This window comes from Hemicordylus capensis, chromosome 3 (genome assembly GCF_027244095.1).
Source record: "Hemicordylus capensis ecotype Gifberg chromosome 3, rHemCap1.1.pri, whole genome shotgun sequence".
In the NCBI taxonomy this organism is placed as follows: Eukaryota; Metazoa; Chordata; class Lepidosauria; order Squamata; family Cordylidae; genus Hemicordylus; species Hemicordylus capensis.
Genome location: NC_069659.1, coordinates 9,815,037 through 9,833,770, shown reverse-complemented (window position 1 = coordinate 9,833,770; position 18,734 = coordinate 9,815,037). Strand labels below are relative to the sequence as shown.

The 18,734-nt window shown below is 47.0% G+C and overlaps 1 protein-coding gene across 3 annotated transcripts in view; it reads left to right on the top strand.

The window, feature by feature from the left end:
• The first annotated feature begins 15,625 nt into the window (after window positions 1-15,625).
• The window catches only part of PAK1 (p21 (RAC1) activated kinase 1), a 138,196-nt gene continuing 135,087 nt past the window's right edge, over window positions 15,626-18,734 (top strand). Inside the window, exon 1 of one of the 3 annotated variants that reach the window (XM_053310632.1) lies at window positions 15,626-15,926. The gene's annotated coding sequence lies outside the window, so the exon portion shown is untranslated. The remainder of the gene's footprint in view (window positions 15,927-18,734) is intronic. The other 2 variants (XM_053310631.1, XM_053310633.1) reach the window with 2 other exon arrangements.

Genomic DNA, 18,734 nt, shown 5'->3' with positions numbered 1-18,734 from the left:
AGGAACTCATGAGTAGGATATAGAGAAAAGAGCCAGCAGCCATGTATGATTTATCTTCGTGAGGCTTCAGATTTTGGGATGCCATTAAATGGTGGTAAATGACCACCATTCAGTAATTCTTGCTTTTTTACTTCCTGTTTAACATTTTCATGAAGCCCCTGGGAGAGGTCATCTGTAGGTGTGGGCTGCGATGCCATCAATATGCCGATGACACGTAGTGCTACCTATCTTTTAAGTCAGCAGACACCACCAGGGAGGCAGTGGATGCTCTGAACCGGGGCTTGGAGGCTCTTCTGGACTGGATGGGGGCAAACAAGTTGAAAAAGACGGACGTGCTCTGGGTTGGTAGAACAGATCATCTGAATAATGAGGTAAATCTGGTCTTGGATGGGGTCACGCTCCCCCTGAAGTCTTGGTCCGCAGCTTGGGGGTGCTTCTGGACCCAACGCTGTCCTTGAAGTCACAGGTGGTGGCGGTGTGCAGAAGTGCCTTTTTACCAACTATGGCTGGTACGCCAGCTACGACCCTACTTGGAAAAGTCAAACCTGACCTCAGTCATTCATGCATTGGTAACATCCAGATTGGACTACTGCAATGTGCTCTACGTGGGGCTGCCCTTGAAGACTGTTCGGAAGCTTCAGCTGGTCCAGAATACTGCCACAAGGATGCTCGTGGGTGTGAGTCGCTTCACAAGTATTACACCCATCCTGCGTCAGCTTCACTGGCTACTTCCGGGCTAGATTCAAGGTGCTGGTATTGACCTTTAAAGCCCTACACAGCTTGGGGCTGGGGTACCTGTTGGACCGCATTCACCCATATGAATCTGCCAAGGCCCTCTAATCATCATCTCAGGCCCTGCTCATGACCCTGCCACTTACAGAGATCTGGTTGGTGGGGACTAGAGTCAGGGCCTTTTCAGTTGTGGCCCCTCGGCTTTGGAACGCCCTCCCTGAAGAGCTTTGCCATGCTCCCTCCCTCAGTGTTTTTAAAAAACATCTTAAAGCACACCTTTTTAATATTATTATTTTGTTATATCTCGTAGCTTCTTTAGCTTTTTAGAATTTTCAGTTTTAATTTAAAGCTAATAATTGTTTTTAATCTGACTTTTTTTGAGGGACTTTTTTTTTAATTACTTGTATCTGTGTCTATCTTATTGTTCTATTCCGCCCCGAGCAGTATTGCACTGGAGGGGCGGGGTATAAATATTTTAAATAAATAAATAAATAAATAAAATAATATTCCTAGGAAGTATCAACATTTGAGTTTTCTGCCTTGGGTACCAAAATAGCTTTGGCTGTCTGTGCTTGAAATGCCGGAGTGGGGGTGGGGGAGGAATACAATAAAATAGTGACTGCCCCAGCAGCAAACAGAGACCCGTGTAACAAATGGATCTACAACAAAAGGCCATCACTGAATTCTGCAGCAGTCTTTTGACTGGGTGTGAAATGGAAGCTGACTGTTGTTTCTAAGGCTAGAGAGAATGCCTCATCTTTCCCCCTCCAAATCCTCCTACTGGATTCATTAACCAGATCAAGATCATGTGAGCATCTTTGCCAGAATAGTCCCCAAAGTGAAAGAACGGTTCACGGCTATAGTCTTTTTCACCATCTCTTTTAACTGGAGCTTTCCTTACGGGCGGGGGGGGGGGGGAGGCTTTCTTTGCTACTGTTCAACAGTACCAGAGATTAGCAGCTGCCCTTTCTGATGTCTCACTCAAACGGTGAGTTCTTAATGCTAAGAGCAGGAACTCTCCTGGAACCCCACTTAAAAGAGAGAGAGAGAGAGAGAGAGAGAGAGAGAGAGAGAGAGAGAGAGAATAAAAACTATTCTCTTTTTAAGAAACACTCTTGAAACAAAACATTGCCTACCAGGCTTTACAGACAGGGCTTCTACCCTGAATCTCCTTCAGAAGAGAGTGTGTGCGTTCACACACCTGCCAAACGTACCCCGAAGTCCCTTTGAGATCCTTGGACCCTCCACACACACAAATTGGGCTTTTTTTGGTGTAAATTCTAGCTTATCTCAAGGTATTTCCAGGTTTCAAAAATGCTGGTTTTAAGCTACTTTTTCTGAAAACATGGAGCAAATAGGAACAGGCACTGACTTAGTTCATTAGCATGAAAAGAAGGATACACCTTTTAGAAATGCACATGTAACTCTTTAGTACTCGCTCTCCCTGCCCCTCCATTGGCTAGAAGGAAGGAGGCATGCCATGTGAACTTGCACCAAAACAAAACCCGAGAGCAGAAGGGAGGGGCTGCTTCCTTTAATGCTGCGAGTGTGATTCGAAGTGGTTTCGCTCAACATTTACCCCACAGCATGAAGCCATGTGCGAATAACTCCCAGGGCCAAACTAGACATGTCTCATCTCATTTGGGGCTTGTTTTTCTGTAAAGTAACTGCTGCTCAGGGCCCTAATCTGGATTGGGACCATAGTGCAGAGAGGTAAGATGAGCAAGACCTTTTACTTTTGTTCCATTTTTTGTTTTGGCTGGAAATTTCCCTTGAAGCTGCTATGGGTCCTCAAAAATGCCCAATTGCGGTCCTAGAGCAGTTGGTGGGGAGTTGGAATAATTTTTGGTGGGCAAGCAGTCTGGAGGTAAAAGATTAAATATTCTATCACTGATCTGGATTAGGCCCTTGTGCAGCTGCTACTTTAGAGTAAAGCTTCTAACTAGATGATTGCAGAATCCACAGGAAAGAGTTGTGGCACCCAAAGACCAGGCAGTGGAGTGTGACTATGAATATTAACAGTTTATTGAAAATAAATCTAGATTACAGAAAGGCAAAGTGCAAACTGCTTTCTATTCTCCTGCTGTTTGCTGTTTGTCTGCCCTGCCTCCAGTCTAGAACGGAAGTGAAACTGTAACTAATCTAGAACCTGGCCTGGATCAAGGACAGGCTTCACTAGAAACGCAACAATGATGATGTATTTCAAAGTCGCATTTAGCTCGGCCTTTAACCATGGCTCACTGAAGTTGGTTCATTGGCCATTTACTTGGTCTCCTGGGATGAGTAAACAATGCCTCCAAGTGACCAGAGATGGATGATTTTGTAAACAACGGCTCCTGCCCTGGGTGTGTGCTGAAATGGTTCTTGTTTGTCTTTTGAAAACTGCTAATAACAAAGCATTAAAGGAAAGAGTGGAGAGAGAAAAGGAGCATACTGGGGCTTATTCCTAGATCAGTATACATAGGATTGCTGCGTTAAAGATAGAGGAGCCTTTTCAGGAGATGGTGAGGGAACTGAACACCAAGTTCTTCGAGGAACGATGTGCAGCCTGAAGGAAAGAAGACAGTGAAGCTCTCCTCACGATCTGTGAAAAGAGCTTCTGTCGGGTCTGTGGGGAGAATAGGCTTAGCCGACTCTCCCCGCAGACTATCCTGCCTAGAGATTTAGGGTAGACATCAGGAAGAATTTCCTAAACGTAAGAGCTGTTGTTTGACAATGGAACACTTTGAGGCTGTTCTCAGAACTGAAAACTGGATTGGACAAGTGTCCTGCCCAGGTTTGGGAGCTGTGCGCATGTCAGATTTTCAGTTGTGTGGGAGCAACCAACTAGGTAGGAGGAGGGAGAAGTGAATGTGTGGGAGATGGGAGCTGAGTAGGAGAGGAGAGCTGGTCTTGTGGTAGCAAGCATGACTTGTCCCCTTAGCTAAGCAGGGTCTGCCCTGGTTGCATATGAAAGGGAGACTAGAAGTGTAAGCACTGTAAGATATTCCCCTCAGGGGATGGAGCCGCTCTGGGAAGAGCAGAAGGTTTCAAGTTCCCTCCCTGGCTTCTCCAAGATAGGGCTGAGAGAGATTCCTGCCTGCAACCTTGGAGAAGCCACTGCCAGTCTGTGAATTCAATAGTGAGCTAGATAGACCAATGGTCTGACTTAGTATATGGCAGCTTCCTATCTCCCTATGTTCCTAGGACAGCACCATCCTACCCAGCTTTCATACCCAGCATTTGACCAAGGTAGGAGGAAAAGCTGTCCCACCCAGTCCTGTCTCCCACACAATCACTTCTCCCTCCTCCTACCTAGCTGTTTATTCCCACATAACTGGAAACTGGGAGCACGCACAGCTCCCAAACCGGGTTGGATGCTTGTCCTACCCAGTTTTTGGTTGTGTGAACTGCCTCTCTGTCTCAAACAGTGCTGGGCTCTCTTTCACTGCTGGTTTTGAAACCGAGGCTGGACAGTTACCTGTCAGGATTGGGGCCGTGAGTCCATGGAAGAGCATCTGCTTTGCACACAGAAGGTCCCAGAAGGAACCTGGTATCTCCAGGCAGGGCTGGGAAAGACTTTGGTCTGAAACCTTGGAGAGCTGCTGCCAGTCAGTGTAGACCAGGCGTTCCCAACCAGTGGTACTCCAGATGTTGCTGAACTACAACTCCCATTACCCCCAACCACAATAAATTGCTTTGGGGATGATGGGAGTTGTAGTCCAGCAACAACTGGAGAACCACTGGTTGGGAACCTGGACTAGAGCAACTCCTTCCTGCTCTAAACTTCAATGATTTTATAATAGCCCTGTTGCTAAGATCTGATCAAACCAGACTCTTACAGCTTATAGTGAAAGACCTGCCACAAAATTCCTACTGACACCTTTCAAAACTAAGGAACAATTCAAAGGGGTAGCCGTGCTAGTTATGGGCAAAATTGACGTGACAGCAGCAGATTTTATTTTGTATTTTTTTATTTTGATTAAATCTGGGTCTACCCCAATCGCATGTCAAACATGATTGGGGGTTGAATGACCCACTGCTTAGCACAAGAGGTTCCTTTATATATTTCCACTTAAAATATCTGATTTATGGCCGTGTGTTCTTTTATGGAATATGTCAGTGCCCTAATTGGCTGCAATCATAAGATGCAAAAGGACACTGCTAGCTGATGATTGGCATTGTGGTATTTAAGAAACAGAAGAACATAACCCCATCACAGCTGTCTTCTGAGGACCCAGCTTTTGAAGGCAAATCTGTACGAATATTCCCTGTAGCGCATACTATATTTACCCAAATAGAAGACACGATTCTAGTTAAAAACTAGGGTGAATAAATGTGTCTTTAGAGACTTTTTTAAAGCTATCAGAGATGGGGAGGCTCTTATTTCAGCAGGGAGCACGTTCCAAAGTCTTGGGGTATGGCAACAGGGAAGGCCCATTCCTGAATAGGCACTAGACGAGCCGGTGCCAACTGCAGATAGCAATAGCAATAGCAATAGCACTTGCATTTATATACCGCTCTATAGCTGGAAGCTCTCTAAGCGGTTTACAATGATTTTAGCATATTGCCCCCCAACATTCTGGGTACTCATTTTACCGACCTCGGAAGGATGGAAGGCTGAGTCAACCTCTCAGAGATGGACCTCTCTGGATGATCTCAACGCGTGATGGGGCTTGTAGTGAAGAAGAAGAAGTTAGCTTAAATGCTATGTATGCTAGTATCCCAGGGATCGGCCGCCCACACGACTGCTGGCTCTGTCACGGAGCTGGCGAGGGCTGCGGGCATCGAGGGCCGCGTGGCCCCTGGAAGTTCCAGGATGCCCCACGCGGGTGTGCAGGGTATGCTGGAGAGACCCCCGAGCCCGGGAGGCTGACTTTAGCCTCCTGGCGGGGGTCTCCTTGTGTGTTGCCGCGGTGTGGAGCCACACCATGGCAACACACAATCCTTAGGGGAGGGCGCCGTAAAGGGGTTACCCGCTTGAGAGCAACCGGGCTCACCTGCGAGCTCGGTGGTTCTCACGGTCTCCAGAAAGCGGGCTAGGCTCCCTCCACCCGCTTTTTGGCGATCGTGAGAATTGCCTCGATGCCTTTCAGCCTCTCCCTATATTGCTGCTGCCCGATATAGGAGTTTCCCATAGTCTGGGAAACATACCAGCGGGGATTCAAACCGGCAACCTCTTGCTCTCTAGACAACTTACTTCCCCTCTGCACCATTAGGTGGCTACGAATGTGCATGTACTGTAGACCGGTTAAAAGAAGTCATTCTATATAGCTTGGGGTTCGAGTTGCCAACTCTCCTGGATTCGCTTGGATAGGAGCATTCCAGAATCGGCACTGACCTCCCAGTCAGTAAGTATAGTGAACAATCCAGCAGATTTTAATGGTTTGATACTGTAACAACTACTGGGGGAAATCCTGCTGGGGCAAATCTCCCAGAATTGGGGCAAATCTCCCAGAATTGGCAAATCTCCAAATCTGGATCTCCAAATCTGGCAAATCTCCCAGAATTGGCAAATCTCCCAGAATTGGGGCAAATCTCTGGGGCAAATCTCCCAGAATTGCTCTGGTCAGAGCTGGCAGGCTGCATGGCAGCCAGGCATCTAAAAAGTGACCTATTTCCACACACACCTCCCTGAGGTTTAAGATCATTCTCCTTATGCCCTTCTCTGGATGCCCTCATCTTCTGAGGTTAGGTGGGTGGCATCCTGTGAAAGGGTCTTTCTGGTGGTGGCACCCCAGCTGCGGAACATTCACTCTGGGAGATTTGCTTGGTGTCAAGACTTCTATCTATCATTCTGGTGTCAGGTAAGGACCTTTTTATTCACCCAGGTTTCTTTCTTCTTCTTCTTCTTCTTCTTCTTCTTCTTCTTCTTCTTCTTCTTCTTCTTCTTCTTCTTCTTCTTCTTCTTCTTCTTCTTCTTCTTCTTTACAGACTTAACTACTTTAGGTACTGTAGCTGCTTTACTTTTTAAAGGTCTGCTTCTTTAGTATTGTGTTTGTTTTCCACAGTTGATTGATCTTAGCATGCTTTCTGAAGGGAAGAAAGCTATGAAATCACCACATCTGTATATGTGCCTACAGGTCCCCTTCTAATAACTTTTGTGTTTGATATAAACCCAGTTCTCAGCACACGGCGGGAGGGGGGTGTCCTAGGAAACTCCTTTTGCTTTGTTTTCTTGCTGATCCATCATCATCCATCCATCATCATGTTGGTTCAAGATGGCGGCCACTCAAAGTGCAGACAAGATCCTTTTCTAACTCATGTGCTGGCAATCAGATGCAAACTAAATTCACAGCTCATGGGAGGGGGTCCTAGGTAAGCGGCATCATGTTAACAGAAGCAATAGTTCTGTTTAGAATTACTGGTTACATTTTGGATGGTAAGCCATCATGGGAGTTGGAGAAATGAAGGATTAGATAAGTTTTTTAGCTAATCCACACAATCAAAAACTATGTTCTACACAGGTTTGGGAGATGTGTGTGCTTCCAATTTTCAGTTGTGTAGAAGCAAGGTAGGAGGAAAACCTGGTTAGCTCCCCCCTTCTGACATTGCTTCCACACAATCACTTCCACCCAGGTTTTCCTCTGACCTTGCTTCCACACAACCAACAATTGGGAGCACACACAGCTCCCAAACCCGGGCAGAGCACAGTTCTTGTTTGTGTGAATGATCTCCAAAACTACTATGTTAAATAAACTAAGAAACATATCCAAGAAGCCCAAAAGGGGGTAGGCAAGCTGGTCTTGTGGTGGCAAGCATAAATTGTCCCCTTTGCTAAGCATGGTCTGCCTTGCCTTATTTTTGGATGGGTGAATACATGTGAGTGCTGTAAGATGGTCAGGGGACAGAGCCATAACTCAGTGGAAGAGCATCCACTTTATAGGCAGGAGGTCCCAGGTTCACTCCCTGGGATCTGCTGTCAGGGCTTGAAAAGACCTCCATCTGAAACCTTGGAGACCTGCTGCCGGTCAGTGTAGGCAGTACTAAGCTAGATGGACCAATGGTGGACTATCAATGATGAACCACCCACCAGCCCTATCGAACCCCAGCACAGCATCCCTCCAATGACTGTTGCTGGCATCTGCCTTATGTTCCTTTTTTTTTTTTAAGATTGTGAGCCTTTTGGGGACAGAGAACCATATTTATTTGTCTATGTAAATTGCTTTGGAAACTTTTGTTGAAAAGTGGTATATAAATAGTCGTCGTCAGACAGCTTTCTATGTTCCTATGGCAGTAATGGGAATGGGATACTCACTGGACTAGGAACATAGGAAGCGGCTATAAACTGAGTCAAACCATTGGCCCATCCAGCTCAGTATTGTCTACACCAGGGATTCTCAACGTTGGGTCCCCAGATGTTATTGGACTTCAACTCCCATAATCCCCCGGCCCAGTGGCCTTTGCCTGGGGATTATGGGAGTTGAAGTCCAATAACATCTGGGGACCCAACGCTGAGAATCCCTGGTCTACACAGACTGGCAGTAGCTTCTCCAAGGCTACAGGAAGGAGTCTCTCTCAGCCCTGTCTTGGAGATGCTGCCAGGGAGGGAACTTGGAACCTTCTGCCTACAAGAATGAAGATGCTCTTCCCAGAGCAGCCCCATCAGCTAAGGGGAATATCTGACAGTACTCACACATGTAGAGCCCTTTCTCAGGATCAGTGAGGAGGCCTTGAGGGCGGGTGGGGAGGAAGGCCGCGGAAGCTGACCTCCCCTGCAGAGAGGATTGTGGGGTCTGCTCTGGGCATGAAGATCGCCGAGACAGACATGGGCTGCCACCCGGCAGAGCATCAGCGGAGGGTTGGGGGTTGGCCCCCGGGAAATCCCATAATGCACCATGCAACTGGCGCTGACAGACAATCAGGAAGACGGGGCGAAGAGAGTGCTTGCTCCCTTAACTTCATTTGAGAGGCTGGCTTTGCAGGCGGATTCACCGCCAGCAGCCGTGTGGCTTTTGGCCGTTCTCATGTGCATCAAAGCCTTGGCTTGGCTGCCTTGGCCTGGTCCTGGCTGGGCTCGAGAACAGCCTCATAGTCTCCCATTCCAAATACAAACCAGGGTGGACCCTAATTAAGCAATTCGTGCTTGCTACCACAAGGCCAGCTCTCCTGCAAGCCCTGAATGGGTTTCACTGGAACCAAAGAGCCGACAATGTGGAAAAACAGGGCCACTAATATCTGCACTCGAGGGTTTGCTGGGCAACCAAGCCACAAGAACCCTCTTGCCGTTCATCCCCAGGTGTTCCACCCGAGACAAAAGCTGCTAAATGAACTACCAAGCGCTCACTTGGCATCTCAATAGCGAAGCATTCCTGCCTGTTTCTTGCATAACCCCAGCCAGGGAGAAAACAGGGATTGAGGAAACAATGAGATGACCCCTGGAGGCACATTAGCCAGGAAAACTGTCAAAAGCTGTGAATGGCTGTGCCTAGGTGATGAATCAACATTCTCAGCAGGGGTGTATGTGTGTGTGTGTGTGGTGTGTGTGTGTGTCCTCCCTACCCCCACCTCCCTCTCTCTGGGCCTGGGGGGGCGACTTAGAGGACCTCACAAAAGGAGCCCGCTGGTAGTGCTGGAGGAAGGGAATTGCATGGATATTTGGGGTCAGTGGGCAGGAGCAGGAAATGCTAGGGCATGCAAGCCCCCTAAACCCTTCTAAGGGAGGTCTGGTTTCTTCCACATACTCTCTAGAAAAGACAGGGTCACAGTTGCTGGCAGGCTTTTCTGATTTGCAGGAAGGGAAAGTGACAGAGTTAAATGGGAGCTTGTTTCTGAGTAAACATACATAGGATACATAGGGAGGAGAGCTGGTCTTGTGGTAGCAAGCATGAATTGTCCCATTTGCTAAGCAGGGTCTGCCCTGGTATGCATTTGAATGGGGGACTACATGTATGAGCGTTGTAAGATATTCCCCTTAGCCGTGGTTCCCAATTGGTGGTCCTCCAGATGTTGCTGAACTACAACTCATTCCCAGCTGCAATGTGTTGTGGCTTAGTTGGGAAGCACTGCCCAAAGGGCGATATTTTACAGTGCTCATACTTAGCATGCCCCTCCTATAGTAACTGGTCTTGTGGTAAAGGTAAAGTGTGCCGTCAAGTTGATTTTGACTCCAATGGGTTTACCATGGCCATCTCCCACGCAGTATGAGATGATGCCGTTCAGCATCTTCCTATCACTGCTGCCGGATATAGGTGGTTTCTCATAGTCTGGGAAACATACCAGTGGGGTTTAGAACCAGCAAACTTCTGCTTGTTAGTCAAGCATTTTTCCGCTGCGCCACTTAAGATGGCTGGTAGCAAGCATGAATTATTCCCCTTGCTAAGCAGGAGCCATCCTGGTTTGCATTTGAACGGGAGACTATATGTGAGCACTGTAAGATAATTCCCCTCAGGGGATGGGGCTGCTCTGGGAATAGTACTTGTATGCTTGCACTGTCCAGAATAAAATTTCAGCCTTGGGCCTCTCAAGATTACCTCTTTCTGTTAAGTTATAACCAGGCTGTACAGGTGTTAAAACAAAGAATTCTGGACATGGAATATCAGAATGATCTTAGTCTTATTTCTGACTATATCAGGAGGAGACTTGATTTCCCTTTTGGAGGTTCATCTTCTTATTTACAAACTTTAAATTACCCCCATCATCAAAGGGCCTTTTTCAGGGCGAGACATGATGTACTGCCTTCTGCCCTGCTTTCTGGGAGATTGTTGAAGGTCCCAAGGAGTGACAGACTTTGTCCTTGCGGTTTAAGGGATGTTGAAAATGTACAACATGTTCTGTTGTGTTGCTTATTCTATAAGGAACTATGACAGACTTTATTAACTCCAATTGTTTTCTCTTTACCTGGTCGTTCAGAAGAATTTTATGTTGCCTTTTTGCTTGCAGACAAAATCCCCTCTATTATGCATAAGGTGGCTAAGTTTTGCTCTGTTGCTATTAGGACTCGACAACAACTAATTTCCTGTCCTGGCTTTTAGATTCTTGGTTCGGTTAGGATGCTGGCTAACAGCCAGCGTGGTGTAGTGGTTAGAGTGCTGGACTAGGACCGGGGAGACCTGAGTTCAAATCTCCATTCAGCCATAATACTAGCTGGGTGACTCTAGGCCAGTCACTTCTCTCTCAGCCTAGCCTACTTCACAGGGTTGTTGTGAAAGAGAAACTTCAGTATGTAGTACACCACTCTGGGCTCCTTGGAGGAAGAGTGGGATATAAATGTAATAATAATAATAATAATAATAATAATATGTAAATAGGATTTGTTCTCCTTCTGATTATTACTGTTGTTATTTTATGTATTCTTTTTATCTGTACTTTTCTGTAAACGTTTAATTTGTATTTGCTGATCTTTGATCGTTGATAGTAATAAACTAAACTAAACTGTATGCTTGCATGCAGAAGGCATATCCAGATAAGGCTGGGAGAGACTCCTGTCTGCAACCTTGGAGAAGTCACTGCCAATCTGTGTAGACAATACTGAGCTAGATGGACCAAGGGTCTGACTCAGTAGAAGGCAGCTTCCTTATGTCCTTGTGATTGCATTGCAAGGCCCCAATCTTATGCACATTTACTTGGGAGCAAGTCCCATTGAATTCAGAGAGACATAGACATCTCTCTGGAAACATTTATAGGACCGCTGTGCTGCAGGACATGGAGCTATGAGCCAGGAAGTCTCACAGGTTTGGATCTGGTCTCTGCCACACATGTAATAGCATGCCTTAGGCAAGGCAATCTCTCAGCCTCTGTCCCCATCAGCAATGTTGGGAAAATATCATATAAGGTGCTTCAAGAACCACATAGCCCCACATGATTCTGCCTACCTGTGCAGGTCTTTGGAAGAGGCAGTATGTCCTCAATACCAGTGGAGTCTTGGTTTATTTCATAGGAACACAGGAAGCTGCCTTCTGCCATGTCAGACCATTGGGCCATTTTGCTTAGTATGGTCTACACAGACTGGCAGTGGCTTCTCCAGGGTTATAGGCAGGAGTATCTCCCAGTGCTATCTGGAGACGCTGGGGAGGGAACTTGGAACCTTCTGCATATAAGCATGCAGATGCTCAGGCGTGGAGCCTGACCACCAGTGGCCTGTGTGTGGTGGCCCCGCTCACCCCTCATCCCGCGTCTGTTGTCAGATGTGGGGGGCGTGTTCTGACTCCCAAACGGAACCCCGCGGCTCTGTTCGGACGTATGTGTCAGGTTTGCAGCTCCGGCCATGTAACTCCCAAAGGGGCCACGCGGCCCCTTGGGCAGTTAGATTTGGGCTGGCGCTGCATTCGCAGCACAGCCAGGAGTTGCTCTTCCCTGCCTTAAAGGGAGGGAAGAGCCGCTCCTGGCTGTGCCGCGAATGCAGCGGCCTTTTAACTCCCGAACGGGGGCTGCGTGGCCCCCACTCGGGAGCTAAACCAGCACCCCCGCATCTGGCGTCAGACGCAGTGGGCGTGTCGGGGCCACGAGGCGTGGCCCCTGATTGGGCACGACCTGGGTTCTTTGAACCTGTTCTCCCAATGGTGGCTCTGCCCCTGCAGATGCTCTTTCCAGAGCAGCCCCATGAGGGGAATATCTTGTGGTGTTCCGATTTAGTCTCCCATTCAAATGCAAACCAGGGCAGACCCTGCTTAGCAAAGTGAACAATTCATGCTTGCTCCCACAATACCAGCTCTCCTGCCATTTCTGTTTACTAAATTCTGTACTACCTTCCTCATGGTACAAAACCATTCACATCAAATACATAAAAACAAACAAACAAAAAACACCTCAGGTTTGTTGCTAGGGCTGCAATGTTTGATTAATTTATAAATAAAAATGTGTCCCCAATTAAATGATCACCAGACTTTTTAAAAAAAATATATGTATTTATAAAAACTGCAGGCAGCAAGTACTGTGTTAAGAGGCACTGCCTTCTCTATGATAGAGAATGCTTCTTCGCAGATGATGCCTATTATGATACATGGGACATGCACTATTAGAAGCAAGGAAATTATGCTTTCCCCTGTTTTGATCTATTTTTCTCGTTTGCAGATTTATTCAGATTTAGGCACAACCCCATGCACACTTTCTTGGGAGCAAGCCCCACTGAACGCAATGAATATGTGAAGGCAAACAGGCACAAGACTATTAATTAATTGTCAGCCAATTAATTACCTCAAACTCGTATGATTAGTCAACTAAGGCTGCAGTCCTAAATACACTTAACTAGGTGTAAGTCCCAGTGAGCCCCCTAATGGCGCAGCGGGGAAATGACTTAATTATCAAGCCAGAGATTGCCGGTTCAAATTTCCACTGGTATGGGAAACACCTATATCGGGCAGCAGCAATATAGGAAGATGCTGAAAGGCATCATCTCATACTGCACAGGAGGAAGCAATGGTAAACCCCTCCTGTATTCTACCAAAGACAACCACGGGGCTCTGTGGTGGTCACCAGGAGTTGACACCGACTCAGCGGCACACTTGACCTTGACCTTTACGTCCCATTGAACTCAATGGAACTTGAGTAGACAAGTGTAGGATGCAATCCAAATCCAATTCCTGACTAAAGTTTAGGATTTCTCTCCAAGATTTCTTTAATCCATGCAAGGACCCTAATTATGAAGATTATTTTCCATCACCAACTAAACGTTGTTGCAATTAAGACGAGGACTTGGGAGATTTAAGATGAAACCCCCACTCATGAACCTCACTGGGTGACCTTGAGCCTGTCGCTCTCTCTAGCCAAGCCTACCTCACAGGGTTGTTCTGAAGATAAAAATGGTGGGGCAGACACCTTATAAACTGCCCCGAGCTCCTTCAAAGAAAGATGCAATGACACAATATTGAATCATAATTTGTTTATTTTTATATTGATTATGTTATAGATAGCTTAATGTTTAATTTATAATTATATGTTCACTATTAATTGGTTTAATAATTAAACTGATCATTCAGTATGAATGTTTAATTGTTATTGGTTTATTAATTTATGTATGTATTTATTTCTTTTATATACCATCTATCCCAGAACAGCTCAGGACACTTAACATACAAAAAACTTAAAACAACATTTAATTTTTTAAACACAAACATAAAATAAAAACAATTAAAATTAACATAAAATTCATTTTTAAAAAAACATTTTAAACCAATTAAATATTATTAAAAGCCGGGCTGAAAAGATATTGATTGCTTGATTGCTTGAGTGCCATCAAGCCGGTGTCGACTCTTAGCGACCACATAGATAGATCCTCTCCAGGATGATGTGTCTTCAACTTTAAGGTCTCTCAGTGGGGCATTCATTGCTATCATCATCGAGTCCATCTACCTTGCTGCTGGTCATCCTCTTCTTCTCTTTCCTTCCACTTTCCTCAGCATTATAGACTTCTTGAAGGAGCTGGGTTTTCACATAATGTGTCCAAAGTATGATAGTTTGAGCCAGGTCATTTGTGCCTCAAGTGAAAATTCTGGATTGATTTGTTCTGTGATCCAAGAGCCAGCGTGGTGCAGTGGTTAGAGTGCTGGACTACAACTGGGGAGACCCGAGTTCAAATCCCCATTCAGCCATGATACTTGCTGGCAGGGGCGTAACAAGGCTGGAGTGGGCCCGGAGACAAAATGTTAAAATGGGCCCCTCGCTGATACACACACACACTTTTCACAATATATATATATAGCAATAGCACTTACATTTATATACCGCTCTATAGCTGAAGCTCTCTAAGCGGTTTACAATGATTTAGCATATTGCCCCCAACATTCTGGGTACTCATTTTACTGACCTCGGAAGGATGGAAGGCTGAGTCAATGTGACTTGCCTCTGGGGGGCCCCTCGATGCGTGGGGGCCCCCAGGCAGCAGCCTCCCCTTGCCTAATAGTAGTTACGCCCCTGCTTGCTGAGTGACTCTGGCCAGTCACTTCTTTCTCAGCCTAACCTACTTCACAGGGTTGTTGTGAGGAGAAACTTAAGTATGTAGTACACCGCTCTGGGTTCCTTGGAGGAAGAGTGGGATATAAATGTAATAAATAATAAATAATTTTTTTTGTTTTCCTGGCTGTCCACGGTATCTTCTCCAGCTCCAAAGTTCAAAAGCATCAATGCTTTTTCTATCTTGCTTCTTCAAGGTCCAGCTTTCGCATCCATAGAGTGTCACGGGGAAAACCATTGTCTAAACTATTCTAATCTTTGTAGGTGTAGACACATCACGGCATCTAAATATCCTTTCCAAGGCCTTCATTGCAACCCTGCCAAGCGCTAGTCTGCGGCATATTTCTTGACTTCTAGATCCTTTACTGTTGATGGTCGATCCAAAAAGTCCGAAGCTATCCACCACTTCAACGTCTATTGATATTACACTGTATGAATTATTTTATTCACTGTATGAATATATAATAGTATGAATATATAATGTAATAATGAATTATTACACTATATGAGATATTACACTGTATGAATTATTTTATCATATGTATGCATTAGCGGTACGATTTAATAGTTATAATTTAATAGTTATAGTTATAATTATAATAGTTATAATTATAATTATAATATAATAGTTATAATTATAATTATTATAATATATAATAGTTATAATTTAATAGTTATATCAATGTATAAGCTATACTTCCATTTTATATTAATTTGTAAATTTTATTTTTAAAAACCACAAGAATAAAGCATTTATTCTCAAACTTTTCCACAGTCTTCAAGGTGTACTGGTTGCTCTGCGGGGATGATGCGATCCTCTCTCTATCTCTATCTCTCTCTGTCTCTCCTTTCCTCCCTCCTTCTCCCCTCCTTCTCCTCGGATGGATTTCACACGCCTCCTTCATCCTCTCCTCCATCCTCCGCCTCCAGCCCACCTAGTTCTCTGAGCAAGAAAGGGGAGCCAAGCAGGACATCCCCAGCAGCCAATGAAAGAGGCGGGTCCGAGGGGAGGCAAGCCAATGGGCGAGGCGGAGTGGGTGGCCGAGGGGGCGGGCGCTGCCGCCGCAGTCCTTCAGTGGGCGAAAGGAGCGCTGCTGCCGGCTGGGCTGGTGGCGAGGCTGGAGGTGCTGCCAATCGGGGTGGGGAGAAGAGGTGCGCGCGCGGCGAGCAGGTCCGGGCTGGCTGCTTTCCCTTCTTTTTCGCCTGGCTTGGAGAGGCGTGCGAGGAAGTGGGAGCAGCGCAGAGCGGCGGCGGCAGCAGCAGCAGGAGAAGAAGGAAACAAATCCCCTGCTTGCCTGCAGTAGAGCGGGGAGAAGAAAAAGCCGGTGAGTCTCTCTTGCCTGCTTTCAACCTGCTATAAAATCTTGCTTGGAGGACTTCGCTGGGCTTTTGGCTCAGCTGTGCCGGGAGATCCGTGTCTCCGCGTTCAGACGTGTGGTCTTCTCCTCTGGTTTCCCCCTCCCACCCAGCTCTGGTACTGCCAACTTCTTGGATCCGGGGAGACTTCGCCTTTTGTGTGTGCGCGTGCCCCCCCCCGCCCCCTAAAATCCTGCTGCTAAAGTTGGATGGGTGTTTCTCGTGGTGGCAGAGGGTCGAGAGCCTCACGGTCGGCTCACGGTGCTGGCTGGGTTTGCCCCGCTAGGTGTTGTCTGTAGCTTAGAGAAAAGGGAGGTGTTTGGGGTGTTTTTTCTTGTTCTCTTTCTGGCCAGATCTTCTCTCTTTTAACTCAGCAATGCAGGGCACCACACGTGTCTTGATCAGGCAGATGCGGAATTAATTTGGCATTCGGCTTCCCAGAGAGCCACATTGCGCTTTTTATGTGTATCTGTATCTCGAGATAAATGGTGAGCCCTGCTGGCAGCCCCAGAGTGGGGGTGAGGGGCCCATCCCTGTGTCTGCTGCCCTGAGCTGATCCGTTAAACAATCGCAGCCCTTCCAGTGGGCTGTTTAACAAAAGGATCAACCCGGGGTGGAGGCGGCGGCGGCGGCAGCTGCTCCTCCCCCTTGTCTCGGACTGAGTTGAGGACTTGAGCAGATCCTTTCTGGCTTTACTGATGATGGGGTGAAGAGGCTGGGCCCCAAGCACCTGGCTCCCCGCTCCCCACACGAAGCCGTTCACACAGGTCACAGGTGATCGGCTGGGGTGGTTTCCGAGCTCAAAGGGACTTTCGAAAGGACTTCAGCCGTTTTAACTCCAAATACTTTGGCTTGGCTGGATTGTGCATCGGGCTTTGGATGGGGGACTTTAATTGCGAGGAAACCTAGGTAGGCACATCAGTGAACACCAGTGCTTTGGATACAGTTGAATTTGCATGTGTGTTTGAGGGAGTGAAACAATGATTTAATAGGTCTAAAGCAGGGGTGGCCAACTGTGAGACTATAGAGCTGCTGTTGGACTACAACTCCCATCACCCTACTGCAATAATTTGTAGTGGGGGGATGGAAGTTGTAGTCTTGACAACAGCTGGAAAGCCTTGGCTTGGCTATCATTGCTCTATGAGGAGGTAAATGGATTTAGGCCCCAAGACAATGGTCTGTGGCAGGGTTTCTTAACTTTGGGCCCCCAGATGTTGTTGGATGACAACTCCCATCATCCCCAGACATGGCCTTTGTGGGTGAGGATGATGGGAGTTGTAGTCCAACAACATCTGGGGGCCCAAAGTTAAGAAACCCTGGTCTATGGGAGGAGAGCTGGTCTGGTGGTAGCAAGCGTGAACTGTCCCCTTTGCTAAGCAGGGTCCACCCTGGTTTATAATTGAATGGGAGACTACATGTGAGCACTGTAAGGCATTCCTCTTAGGGGAAGAGCAGGAGGTTCCAAGTTCCCTCCCTGGCAGCATCTCCAGGATAGGGCTGAGAGAGATTCCTGCCTGCAACCTTGGAGAAGCCGCTGCCAGTCTGGAGAGACCATATTGAGCTAGACGGACCAAGGGTCTGACTCGGTAGAAGGCAGCTTCCTACGTTCCTCCTAGAGTGTATTTCCGGGGCTATCTCCAGTGTTAAAGAATCACTTCCAGATAACCTATGAAGGCACTTAATTCCAAGCACCCAGGGTATTTCTGAGGTGGGTGCATGGTTGCATATTCCTGGTCACTTACACTGAAGGTAGAGGTGAAGACCCCTTAGTCCAGGGATTCTCAAACCTGATTCCCCGGATGATGTTGGGCTACAACTTACATCACCCCCAGCCACAATGGCCTTGGTCATTGTCACTGGAGATGATGGGAGTTGTAGTCCAACAGTATCTGGGGACCCACATTTGAGAATCCCTGCTTTAGCTCCTCTGTGGCTCTCAAAACCATTGGTTAAAAGAAGATGCATTTCCCCCCCTCAACTCTTAGATGTGTCCTCCCTGCTGAGTCAGGGAATCTGATTTATTAGGGCTGTTCCAGTAATGCATGCTCATCACTTGATGACTGCATCCTCCATTGATGACTTGCATGGGCAGATGAGCCATCACAGGCAGGGCTTTAAGAGTGCTCAAGTGCAATGCTTTCAAGGCACTTCACATAATAGTGAGCTTGTGTATGAGGAGAGGCATAGTTTTCTGGGGATAGTGAGGAATGAAAGTGGGGTGGGCTGCGGGTCCTATACTGTGCAGGTTGATGCTTCTGCTAGGGAACATAGGAAGCTGCCACATACTGAGTCAGACCATTGGTCTATCAAGCTCAGTATTGTCTACCCAGACTGGCAGCGGCTTCTCCAAGGTTGCAGGCAGGAGTCTCTCTCAGCCCTATCTTGGAGAAGCCAGGAAGGGAACTTGAAAGCTATGGGGAGAGCCCATAGTTCAAGAGTGGCCAGCCTGTGGCTTTTCAGCTGTTGTTGGACTACAACTCTCATCATGCCCTGCAGCAGCAGTGAGAGATTGGGTTTGTAGTCCAAATTCGCAGATCCAATTCATAGAGTCAGACGTTGGTCCATCTAGTTCAGTATTGTCTACACTGACTGGCAGTAGCTTTCCCAGTTTTCAGGCAGGAGGTTCTCCCAGCCCTCCCTGGAGATGCTGCCAGGGCTTGAATCTGGGACCTTCTGCATGCAAAGCAGATGCTCTACCACTGAGCTATAGTCTCATCCCCTCATTCAATCTCAGCATCACCAGTTAAAAGGCGCTCAGCTGGAAGGCTTGAGAAGAG